The sequence below is a fragment of the Bidens hawaiensis genome, unplaced genomic scaffold (assembly GCF_021521415.1).
Source record: "Bidens hawaiensis isolate Kalapana, Puna unplaced genomic scaffold, B.hawaiensis_p1.1 tig00023236_1, whole genome shotgun sequence".
NCBI classification, from domain to species: Eukaryota; Viridiplantae; Streptophyta; class Magnoliopsida; order Asterales; family Asteraceae; genus Bidens; species Bidens hawaiensis.
Genome location: NW_027493648.1, coordinates 214,843 through 227,122, shown reverse-complemented (window position 1 = coordinate 227,122; position 12,280 = coordinate 214,843). Strand labels below are relative to the sequence as shown.

Genomic DNA, 12,280 nt, shown 5'->3' with positions numbered 1-12,280 from the left:
TACTATGCCACATGCTTTTCTCTTATTCCTGGAATTATCATTTTCGGAGGTCTCCCCTGTGTTGTTTGTCTTATTCTCTATCAGCAGTGAAATGCTCTCAGTTGTTTACTTTGCTAGTTTTTAGTAAGGTTTTAAAGCTTTAAAGAGCTAGAAAAATCCTCTAGGGAAGACAAGTTCTCTTTGAGAACTGATCACTTTATTACATTGTACTTATTTATAGAAAATATATGTACTTCTTGTAGCTTCTTATTCTAATTTGTAGTATGAACTATCATCTTAGTTGGAGCTGAAATTGGGAATAGGAGGGACATCATATGAAGATTTTATTTCGAGCATGCATCTTCCAATGCAGTTGAGGTATCAGGTATGCCGTATGCATAGGCAAAAGTCTTATTTTCAACATATAGTGCTTGCTAATTTTAAACAGAACTCAGTATTTTGTTCTTTTGTTTGTATAAAGTGAACATTGGATCAATAGTAGTAAGTGTAACTTATGAGGATGGAAATGAGAAATATATGACATGATACTAATATGTTATAATTCTTCGTGTTCATCAAATTACTTGCTAAATAGCTTCTCTTATGGGCTCATTATGGTTTTGTTTTGATGCATAAATTTAGCGATGTTGATCACATAGTGGCATCCTTCTCCGGAGGAGCAGTTTGCGTGATTTCAGCCTTGATGGTGGTTGAGATACACAACGTAAAACAGCAGGAGCATAAGAGATGCAAGTGTTGTTTAGGAACAGGTAACAATGTTCTAATTTATCATTAGTGGTTAAGAGAGGCTCTTTATCATGTAATGTGACACACAACACTACAACAAAAAGGACTTTTTAGTACGCATAAAAGTGTCCTAAAATGCTATTTTATAAGACCTTTCATTTAATAGGACCAACTAGAAAATTGTTTCATGTAAAGGGGTCGTAATAAGTCCCAGAACTCAAAAAGCGTCATGATATCCCAAATAAGATTATGAAACCAATTTTATGGTCGCATAATATATCTATTAACCTAAAAAACGTCCAAAAACATATTAGTACACTTTTTCAATATTTTAACATGTGCTTACCTACCTTTAATCTTTTGATACAAATACAAGCGTCATTAAAAATTAATTTATAGGACCCTTATGATGTAATATTATAGTACCAAGAAAAGGGTCCTAATATCCCAAACAAGGTTATGAAACTAAATTTTATGGTCGCATAATATGTCTATGAACAACTTAAATGTCCTAAAAAACATATTATGACACTTTTACAATGTTCTAACGTTTAATAGGACAAAAATTCAAAGTCCTAACAAATCATATTATACAACCATTTTTTAAACGTCCATACACAATTTTACGATACGATTATGGACATATAAATATTGAAAGAAATAAAACTTCATTATATTAAATAAGCTTGTTCATAAAGAAAACACTAAACATAAATAAGTTATAACATTATCCAACATAAAATCTTGTAACATTCAACAAAAAAAATTAAAAACAATAAAAGAAACAAGCACCATAAAATCCAGAGTCATCATGCGTCCTTAATCCTCACGGACTACCTAAAAATAAACCATCCATGTATAAGCATTAAGTTCCATGTTATTAAAATTATTTGTATCACAAGTTTAACAAATATATACCGAGATGAATGGACAAGGCCATGCGATGGATGCACCAATACAATCTTGAATTGTGGAAAATAACCCATATGGTCTCACCAACGTTTCATCTATTTTTATTGGTACTTGAACATTTACCTCACACCATTTTGGTCCAATCTCTGTACCACCAACTAGCTCATTTGGGTCTAGGCTCTTCACCCATCATCTTGCTACATGCTTATTTGAGAGCACTAAATATTATATGGTGATGTTTAGATGAAATATTTATGTAAAGATATTAAAATTTGAAAACCGTAAGATGAGTTGCTGTTAATTTTGAGAGCACTCTTAATGGAGTACCAGATGGTGACTTTCAATCACCTATTAAATCTAGTTATGTTATTTTGACTTGTGAAAAAAAACTCATATCAACCGAGTAAAATTAATCGGGTCAAAATTGACATCTATAAAAAGTCAAAGGAAGCTTACAAGTTTGGGTGCAATATCAATTTCAATATTTCCATTTGTCCGTGTCCAGGGTTGATAATTTGTAGTCTTCAAATTTTGCATTAGGTTGAATCGACCTCATGGTTGCAACACTACACAAAAACAATGTTACAAGTACCAGGTGTTGCTTTTGGACAAGGGGTAGGGTAGCAACTGTAAATATACCAGATTGTAGCAACTAATAACTTAAATCCGCCTCAAGTATACCTTCTAGTAAAAGACAATACACATTTGGGTTAAACACATTTAATCCTCGGACTCTTTATTTATGCATACTCCTCCGGCTATCATTGTACATCTTCTATAGTTCTATGATAGGTGAAACCCATTGCTTATATCCAAATACTCGTCAACCATAAAGGTTTACCAAGTTCTTATCCTCAAAAAAATCCGAAAGTTTAATATAACTTAGCGAACGAGATGTTTACTAATGCATAGTATGTTCACTCACATTTTTAACGGGTTGATACGACCCGTTATCAATGTATTAAGTTAAAATAGTCAAAATTCCTTTTAAATGGACTGAAACGGCCTGCGTTCACAATTCGAAGCCATACTAAGCAATATATTCTTAAAACATATTAAAATGACCCACTCCCACCATATGAAATTACACTAATAAGATACTCCAAAACGTGGATTTGAAATTACTACAAGTATATTTATAATAATTTAACCCAATACTTAATAGATCTAAATGTAAGCTAAACTTACCTTAGTCCGTAGAAGCTCCATTACTTTATCCTCCACTTTGAATCGCCGTCTTGTAGGCATCAACATACCTAGTTTATTTACAAGCCAACATAGCATGGTTAGGATACATATTGTATAATTACTTTACTCCAGTATTAGTATCCATTTATGATTTCACCATCCAAGATCAAAACGGTTTCATGTTTATCATACCACTAGTTAGATTCCGTTAGTGCAAATACTTGCATGCATCATTAACATACCTAATAGATGAAAATAATAAGCTAAAAACTAAAATTCATGTTTGGTTCAAGTGTACTCATTTATAAGTATTTATCAACATTTATAAAATGTTCCTTTTGTGCAGCCCCTAACTGCGCAGCTGTTGTATTCGGTCTATTAGCACCCGATACAATTTTAATTGGTCTAACATGTTCAAATATGAATTGTAACACACTCTTATATCTTTTCAACCCAAAAACAATCACCTCAATACACATTTTCAATAATTTTATATGATCTTTTGTGCAGCTGTTGGAATGTATGTTTTAGGCTCACTTAACAACCATATTTTCTCATGTTATAAAATTCTATAGAAAGTATACTCATGGGGCTTTTCAAAGAATATAAAATACACCCCAAATGAACACTCGATTGATTTTATACAAAATTTACAAGTCAGTCCAAAATCTGTATAAAAGCTGCGTTTTTCAGCAAATATTTTTCCCCAATTCGACTCAATAACACAATCATACCCATATTCTTGGTTTTAAAATCAAATTACACATAAGTATAAGTTTAGAAAAGTCTAATACAATGATCATAGACCAAGAGATTTCGAAACACCATCAATTTCATGAAATCATCATGTGAACCCTAATTTGTATCATCTTCTCAACAATCTTCATCACATTAAGAACTAAGGTTAAAATTATCATTACTTTGATTGCTTCTTATTAGAAATCACAGCCAAATGCGTGTTTCTTCTTAAATTTCAACATGCAGCATGTGGATTGAATTATTCAACTCCGGTTTGTCTCTTGATAAACCTCTTGGCTTCGTGTTCATCATCAGACTCACGTCCGATTTTTTTGGGTTTTAAGAAATCGCAATTTACCCCCCCCCCCTTATATGAGTTCTATGTAAAATGGTTAATTACCAATTTAGTCCTTCAACTAGATAGGTAGTTTGTGTTAAGTTCTCAAACTTAAAAGCTTTGGCTAACAATACAAAACATCCATTTTTTTAGGTTTCCACCTCAATCTATAATTCTCAATGTATATGTACACCTATGTATGATTATTGAATGAGACACAATATAATATTATTAATAGTTTTAGGATGTTACAATAAGCGTCCTATAAAACATATGTTTTATGACTACGATATCAAGTGTCCTATTAGGGTGTATTATAATAACACCACAATGATTAAGAATCACATAAAGGTTAAAGTTATAAGACTCAAGTGTGAAGTATCCTATTAAGTTATGTTACAATTAAACTCTAGCGAATAAGAGTCTATAAAACAGATGTTTTATGACTCAAGTATCAAATATGCTATTATGGTATATTATAATAACACTACAATGATTAAGCGTCTTATAAATCTTAAAGTTATAAGACCATAGTGTAAAATGTCCTATTAAGTTAAGTTCTTATACGACATCGACTAGAAAGGGGTCCTATAACACCGAACATTTATGACTTAACTACAAAATGTCCTATTAACTTATGTTATAATAAGACCTCCGGTGATCAAGTGTCCTATTACATTACTTTTTAATGGGACACCAACAACTACATGTCTTATAGGTTACTTTATTAGGATTTAGATTTTAAGTGTCTTATTAAGTTATATGATAATACGACCCAAAGAATCATCCATCCTATTAAATAAATTTTAGGACACTGGGTCTGTAGCGTATATTGTAAAAGGACCTCAAACGTTCATTTGTCTTATTCAAGAGATTTTAGGACCCTATTTTACAATAGTCCCACACAAAAGATCCTAAAAAGCCCTTTTTGTTGTAGTGCAATGTTATGCAGGGTATCTAGCTTTTGCTCGATGTGCTAGCGCCTGGGCCATTGTACTTATTGACCCAGTTGCATCCTCTAATGTCCGAAATCAACATTTGTCACCACCTAAAACTGAAAGATGTTCTAATTGCTCAGGTGCAGGAAAAGCAAGTGTTTGTTAGTTATTGTATATGCAATATCTCAATTTTTCTATGCGCGTGTTCAAATGCCAAATTTGTTTGTGAGTGTGCTTATCTTTTTTCAAGACTTGTAATGGATAAATTTGATATGTACAGGCTATGTGCCCAACGTGTCTTTGTACAGGAATGTCTATGGCAGGTGCGCATGATCCATGCATTGACCCCTTTGATTAGTTAAGTATATGTAGATTGATACTTCACCACTTAATTGTGCTTGTAATATAGAGAGATCCGACCACATCAAAATGTTGTCTATCGTTAAAACCCCCTGTTCGGGCTCAAGAGTTCAAGATATCCCACTCTGGAGTCTTGTCTAGAGTTAAAACCCCTCTTCGGGTGCACCTCCATAGCATTCGCTGGTCCTATTACCTCTGCAATTATTTGTTTTATCTTTTTAAGACGTTGTGTTAAGTATATATTGTTAAATATTTGAGTTTCTTGTATTATCAGTTTGAGAATAAGAAGTTTAAGTCAACGTGACCGACCGGGTTGTGACCCGTGAGAGTTACACCTAGGTCAACGAACCAAAACCCGCTTAAATAGTTTAATCGGTAAATGACGAATAATTAACGAGATTAATTATTTATACTAAATATAAATAATTAATAATGATTATAGTTTATTTAAATAAACAAGATGGTGTTCTTTTTCCAACGTGGGCCGGTTTTGGATTTTTAGGTTTGTTGTTACCATTATTATATAATGATTGTGAGTAATAATAATAAAAAGAGACCTTACGTTAAAGGCTTGGGCATACTCCAAAGAAGCAGCCGCCGCCTCATCTGTTGGACAGCCATAACCGCTAAACGGTTGCTGCTGCTAACGGACGCCGCACCAGCCCACGCCGTCCTCCGCTGTCGCTGCCTTAGTGCACCGCCACAGCTCCGTTTCGTTACGGTTCGTCACCTGGCATTGTTCGTTGAACCTCGGTGTCTCAACCGGTTAATCATTAACCGGGGTAAACTTATATATTATCGTTGTTGATTTATATTTAACTTGGTTGTTTTGACTCATACTCGTATCGTATGTAACCGGATCCTGTACGTTCCGTTTTTGGTGATTACTCGATTTAATATTCCGCTGCGTTTTTCTTATTTATTATTAATTTGATTAATAATTATGAAACCAATAAAACCGGGTTTAATTGTTAAACCGTTGACTGATCACCACTGGAACCCAATAGTGGTATCAGAGCTTTGATTACAACATACGAGTCGAATCCGGTCTTTTCACCGGATTTACATCATAAACTTCAAGCTAGTTGATGTTTTTGATCTAGATATGTTTTTGAGCAATCTTGGTTTGGTCAAATTTTATTTATTTTATTTGACCAAAATATTTCTCAATTTTATTTTTTATTAAATATGTAAATCTGACCCGACCTTGTTTGTTTGGTTGAATGGTTTTTGGTTTTTGGCCATATGGATGTTTCAAAAGTTTTATTTATTTTTTGGTTTTATTTTATGATTTTTGGCCACTTTGATGGTTCAAAATTGTAATAGATAGGGTTTAGTTTTTCATTACTTGTATTAGTGAATATTGTAATGAAGAAGACCCGAAGGAAAACCGAGGACGAGCTCACGGAGTTCTTGAAGTCAGTGGGAGTTAGCAAAGATGACGGGGATGCACCAGGAGTCCATCCATGTGGTTGTTTTTGTGTTGTGACCCCTTGACCCGATTGGTCTTGCTAATAGGCTCTAGCAAGACCAATCACCTTTTGGCCATTTAAAATTTACATATTCTTGTTTGCTATTGTGGTTGCTTGCTTGATTATAATAGGTTATAATACCACCGACCTACCAAATATATTAATATAAATTTTTAACCAACCAATTGAGTTTTTGCAAAATTAAACTAAATTTGATTTTCCAAAACCTTATAACTTAATAGTTTTATATTAACTTAAAATTGGTTAGACGTAACGTGACAAACTTAGTTTTTATTAGGTTATTTAAAACTAAGTGTCCTGAGAGATGAAAGGGTTCATCATTTTTGTCCCGATAGTAAATACAGTAAAATTTGACTTTTACTCTATTTGGTAATTCTAAAATTTATCCCAATTTAAAACCAATACTTTATGCCAATCCTACTACAAGTCACACTTGAGGCATACTGCAAAATTTCGAGTGTTTGGAGCTAAAGCACCGCACTTGTTTTCTAGCCTATCCCATCAAGGTGAAAGCGTTTCGTTGACACATCCGGCCCTTTCACATGTCACTGTACTTGGACAACTATTACTTTACTCTCCTGTTACGTGCTAAAGATGTTTAGAGACTTAAAGTGGGCAAAGATGAGGCTAAACGTATCTATACAGACAATCGTTGTCTCTATAGGCCTCATAACCGAGAGTTGTGCTCTATTCACAATTGACAATCGTTGTCAGTCTGCCTAACAACTTATTAATGTTGTGTGCTATAGCTGCCTTTAATAACTGGAAGCCAGATTCGCATACCCCTATTTCATTAATGTTATTGGGTTATTAATAATAGGACTACTACATCGAAAATACTAATTAAATTTACTTTTGCTTTTTAATCAGATGTCGTCAAATGAAATCACAACCTACACCCTTACGACTATCCTTGTGAAGGATAAACTGAACGGTACCAACTTCATCGAATGACACCACAACTTGAGACTTGTTCTCACCATGGCAAAGCGCCTGTATGTTCTCGATGGACCTGTTCCAATTGAGTCTGAAAACAACACAGCCGCTGCTCGAAAAACTCTTGACAAGCATAGGGATGACTCGGCTGAGGTCTCCTGTATTATGCTAGCCACCATGACTTATGAGCTTGCTAAAGGCTTAGAAGACTTTGGTGCCTATGAGATGCTGGAACAACTCAAGGGCATGTTCCAGAAACAAGCCCGTCAGGAACGGTTCGACACCATGAAACAACTCATTAGCTGCAAGATGGCAGAAGGGTCTCTCGTCAGTGCGCATGTCCTAAAGATGAAGGGGCACATCGATCAGCTTAAGAAACTTGATTATCCCTTGTCCGATGAGATGGCAGCGGATTTCATCCTCAACTCTCTCCCCAGCTCTTACGACCAGTTCGTAATAAATTTCAACATGAACGGTTGGGTAAAGACAGTGTCGGAGCTGCGCAACATGCTCAAAACGGCTGAGATGAACATTCCTTCTAGAACCAATCAAGTTCTGATGATCCGATCTGCTGGTGTAAAGAAGCCTAAACCCAAGATTCAGGGTTATAAGGGAAAAGGCAAGAAGAAAGTTACTGTTTCTGCCAAATTTGCCACCAACACTAACAAGAAAGTTGCAAAGGCACCACCGCCGCCTCCTGAGGAGCGCCAGTGCTACAAGTGAAACAAGATGGGGCACTGGATGCGTAACTGCCCCGAGCATCTAGCTGAGCTAGCAAAGAGGAAGGCCAATGGTGAAGGCTCTTCTCGAGGTATTTCCATATACGTTATTGAACTTTTCACTGTTTCTAGCAACACATGGGTATTTGACACCGGATGTGGTTTCCACATTGTTAATGTCTTGCAGGATCCTGAGAAGTGGAAGAAACTGAATAAAGGCAGCATGGAACTCATCGTTGGAGATGGGAAGAGAGTACCAGTTCTGGCAACTGGAGTTTTTCATTTTACTTATCCATCTGGCCTAGTTTTTCCTTTGAATAATTGTTTGTATGCTCCTGGTTTACCAGAAACGTCATTTCATTTTCATTGTTGCTTGAACAAGGTTTTATGTACGTTTTTAATGGCATGGCTATTTCTGCTTACTTAAATAATATCTTTTATTTTGAGGCTAAACCTCGAAATGGTATTTATGAAATTGATGTTCAAACTGATAATAACGTATATCATCTTTCAAAACGTATCAAGACTAGCATCCATGATACTTTTCTATGGCATTGCCGACTTGGCCACATAAGCAAGGCAAGAGTTAAAAGACTCCAATCCGAAGGGATTATTGAATCCACAAGACCGGACTCATTTGATGACTGCGAATCTTTCTTAGCTGGAAAACTCCCCAAAGACTCCTTCACTTATAAAAGTGAACGAGCAAGTGATCTGTTAGGACTCGTACATTCTGATGTATGTGGACCATTCAGAACCATGACTAGAAACCATGAAAGATACTTCGTTTCTTTTATCGACGATTATAGTCGATACGCTTATGTGTATCTTATGAAACACAAGCACGAAAATTTTGAAAGGTTCAAAGAGTTTCAAAGCAAAGTGGAAAAACAACTTTGTAAAACCATTAAAATGCTTCGATCAGGTCGAGGTGGAGAGTATCTCAGCTCAGAGTTCATCATTCATCTAAAAGAGCATGGAATTGTTTCACAACTCACTCCACCTGGCACACCCCAACATAATGGCGTGAGCGAGAGGAGATATCGAACTTTGCTAAACATGGATCGGTCGATGATGTGTAGAACTAACTTGCCTCACTCCTTTTGGGGTTACGCCCTTATGACCGCCGCCCGCATTGTCAATCTAGCTCCAACTAAGAAGATAGACAAAACCCCATATGAGATATGGCATAAGGGAAAGAAGCCCAAATTGTCTTACCTTAGAGTATGGGGATGTGATGGTTACATCTCAAGTGAGTCTGATGACAAACTTGATCCCCGCGGCGTAAAAGTTGTTTTCGTCGGATACAATAACCAAAGCGGTTATTACTTCTTTCATCCTGATATAAATACGATTTCTATGAAGAGGAAAGGCCACTTCCTTGAGAATAAATTTCTCAATCGAGGAACTGGAGATAACTGTGTCGATCTTAAAGAAATTCGAGAACCACAAACAACCGCTGAAGAAGTTGAAGCATCTGATCAACAAGTTGTTGTTGCTGATACATCAGACATGAACACGAGCGTTCGCAGAAGTAGTAGGACTCCCGTGCCAAATTCTAGATACTTATGGCATCTAGATGGTCCGGAAGTCTTATTAGTAGTCGAGTCTTGCGGCGAGCCTACTAACTACAAATCTGCTATCTTGGATCCGGAATCCTAGAAATGGCGAGATGCCATGAACGCCGAGATGCAATCCATGCATGATAACCAAGTTTGGAACTTGGTTGAGCTACCCCCGATAGTCGGGCAGTAGGGAGCAAATGGATTTTCAAGAGAAAAACAGACATCCATGGAAATGTGCAAACCTATAAAGCACGGCTAGTCGCGAAAGGTTTTACTCAAACTCAAGGGGTTCACTATGATGAAACTTTTTCGCCCGTTGCTTTGACTAAGTCAATAAGGATATTGCTTGCCATTGCTGCATACTATGACTATGAGATATGGCAAATGGATGTCAAAACCACTTTTCTTAATGGACATCTTTCTGAAGATGTTTATATGGTTCAGCCTAAAGGTTTTGTCAATCCAAAATATCCTACTAGGGTTTGCAAATTGAACAAGTCCATTTATGGTTTTAAGCAAGCATCTCGAAGCTGGAATCTTCACTTTGATGAGAAAATCAAAGAGTTTGGTTTTGTCAAAAATGAAGATGAGCCTTGTGTTTATAGAAAGGCTAGTGGGAGCGCTATATCATTCATCATCTTGTATGTGGATGATATACTGATCATTGGAAACAACATTCCTATGCTTAAGAAAGTTAAGCACTGGCTGGAATCTTGTTTTGCAATGAAAGATCTTGGAGAAGCCGCATATATTCTGGGAATAAAGATCTATAGAGATAGATCTAAGCGGATTCTAGGGCTAAGTCAAAGTACTTACATAGACAAAGTAATGGCACGCTTCTCAATGGAAAACTCCAAGAAAGGAGCTGTTCCAATGACTAAAGGAACCGTGTTGAGCAAATCGCAATCTCGGGCAACGGATATTGAATCTTAACATATGCAAGAAATTCCATATGCTTCAGCGGTTGGTTCTATCATGTATGCTATGTTATGTACTTGACCAGACGTCTCGTATGCTTTGAGCATGACCAGTCGTTTTCAACAGAGTCCTGGCATGGCCCATTGGACTGCCGTAAAGAATATTCTAAGGTACTTGAATAGGACCAAAGATATGTTTTTGGTGTTTTGGGGAGTGGAAGAGGAGCTCACAGTAAGGTGTTACACTGATACTAGCTTCCAGACTGACCGAGATAATTCTCGCTCACAGTCAAGTTTCGTATTCACTCTCAATTGAGGAGCCATTTATTGGAAGAGCTCCAAGCAGAGTGTAGTGGCGGATTCTTCCACCGAATCCGAATTTATAGCTGCATCGGACGCTGCTAAAGAGGCTGCTTGAATGAAGAAGTTCATCACCGATCTCGATGTGGTTCCGAGTATTCGCAAACCAATTGAGGTGTTCTGTGATAACACAGGTGCTATTGCTCAGGCCAAAGAGCCCAGATCTCATCACAGAGCCAATCACATTCTAAGGAAGTTCCACCTCATTCGGGAGATACTGGAACGAGGTGACATCACAATAAGCAAAGAAGACACAAATCAAAACCTAGCAGACCCGTTCACTAAGCTGATGACTCATGACAAGCATGACCATCACAAGGATGCTATCGTTCTTAGATTGGCTAGTAATTTGTTTTGATTTAGTATTTGGATGTATGAACATTTAAACAATTATACTTTTGAGTTCACTTTTGATTTAATGGTTAAATGCAAACGTTGAATATTATAACTGTGTTCATTTTAATACGTTTAATCCATGAATATTATATTCTAAATTATCCGTAGTCGGTCAGAATCGTGGGAGCGATTCTGAATTAAGACTATTCTGACTTTGGACTCAAAGGGTTGACTTCCAAACTCACATACCTCATTATGAATGACGTTGGATGTAACTCGCATCAAATCGTCTTCATGGATCTTAGTCATAAGATGCATTTGATATTGGTATGCTCATTTAGTATCCTTAAACCTGAGATACATATTAGAACTTTCGTTTACTAAAGGTATTCTTTGATCAGTGTCAAACACTGTCGCGTAACTGCCAGTCATAAAGACATTGGTTGGGAGTATTCTGAAGTTCAATGGGAGTTGTATGTAATCAAGATGGGACTCTGTACTCTTACATGATATGTAACAGTTTGACATCTTGGCGCCTTCGTTGATTCAAACTGGTAAAGTGTGAGGCCTCACTCAAACTTACTGTGTGTTTGATTGGACCACTTTGACTCGAGAACGAAAACGATAATGATTGAACGCCATATGAGATTGATCCATGCATCATTGTTCAATTGGTGTCTTATACAGAAAGGATAGATGACAACGATTACTATAAGTTCTGTTAGGGCTGATATTTTCTCTCCTGAGGATATATT

The 12,280-nt window shown here is 36.4% G+C and overlaps 2 long non-coding RNA genes across 2 annotated transcripts; one reads left to right on the top strand and one right to left on the bottom strand.

The window, feature by feature from the left end:
* Positions 1-335: 335 nt before the first annotated feature.
* On the top strand, positions 336-4,946 carry LOC143567204 (uncharacterized). The gene is made up of 3 exons (XR_013141375.1): positions 336-357; positions 622-749; positions 4,854-4,946. It is a non-coding gene; the product is annotated as an uncharacterized LOC143567204 (long non-coding RNA).
* LOC143567203 (uncharacterized) lies at positions 1,378-2,325 on the bottom strand. The gene is made up of 2 exons (XR_013141374.1): positions 1,645-2,325; positions 1,378-1,563 (listed from the first exon to the last, which is right to left on the bottom strand). It is a non-coding gene; the product is annotated as an uncharacterized LOC143567203 (long non-coding RNA).
* Positions 4,947-12,280: the final 7,334 nt, after the last annotated feature.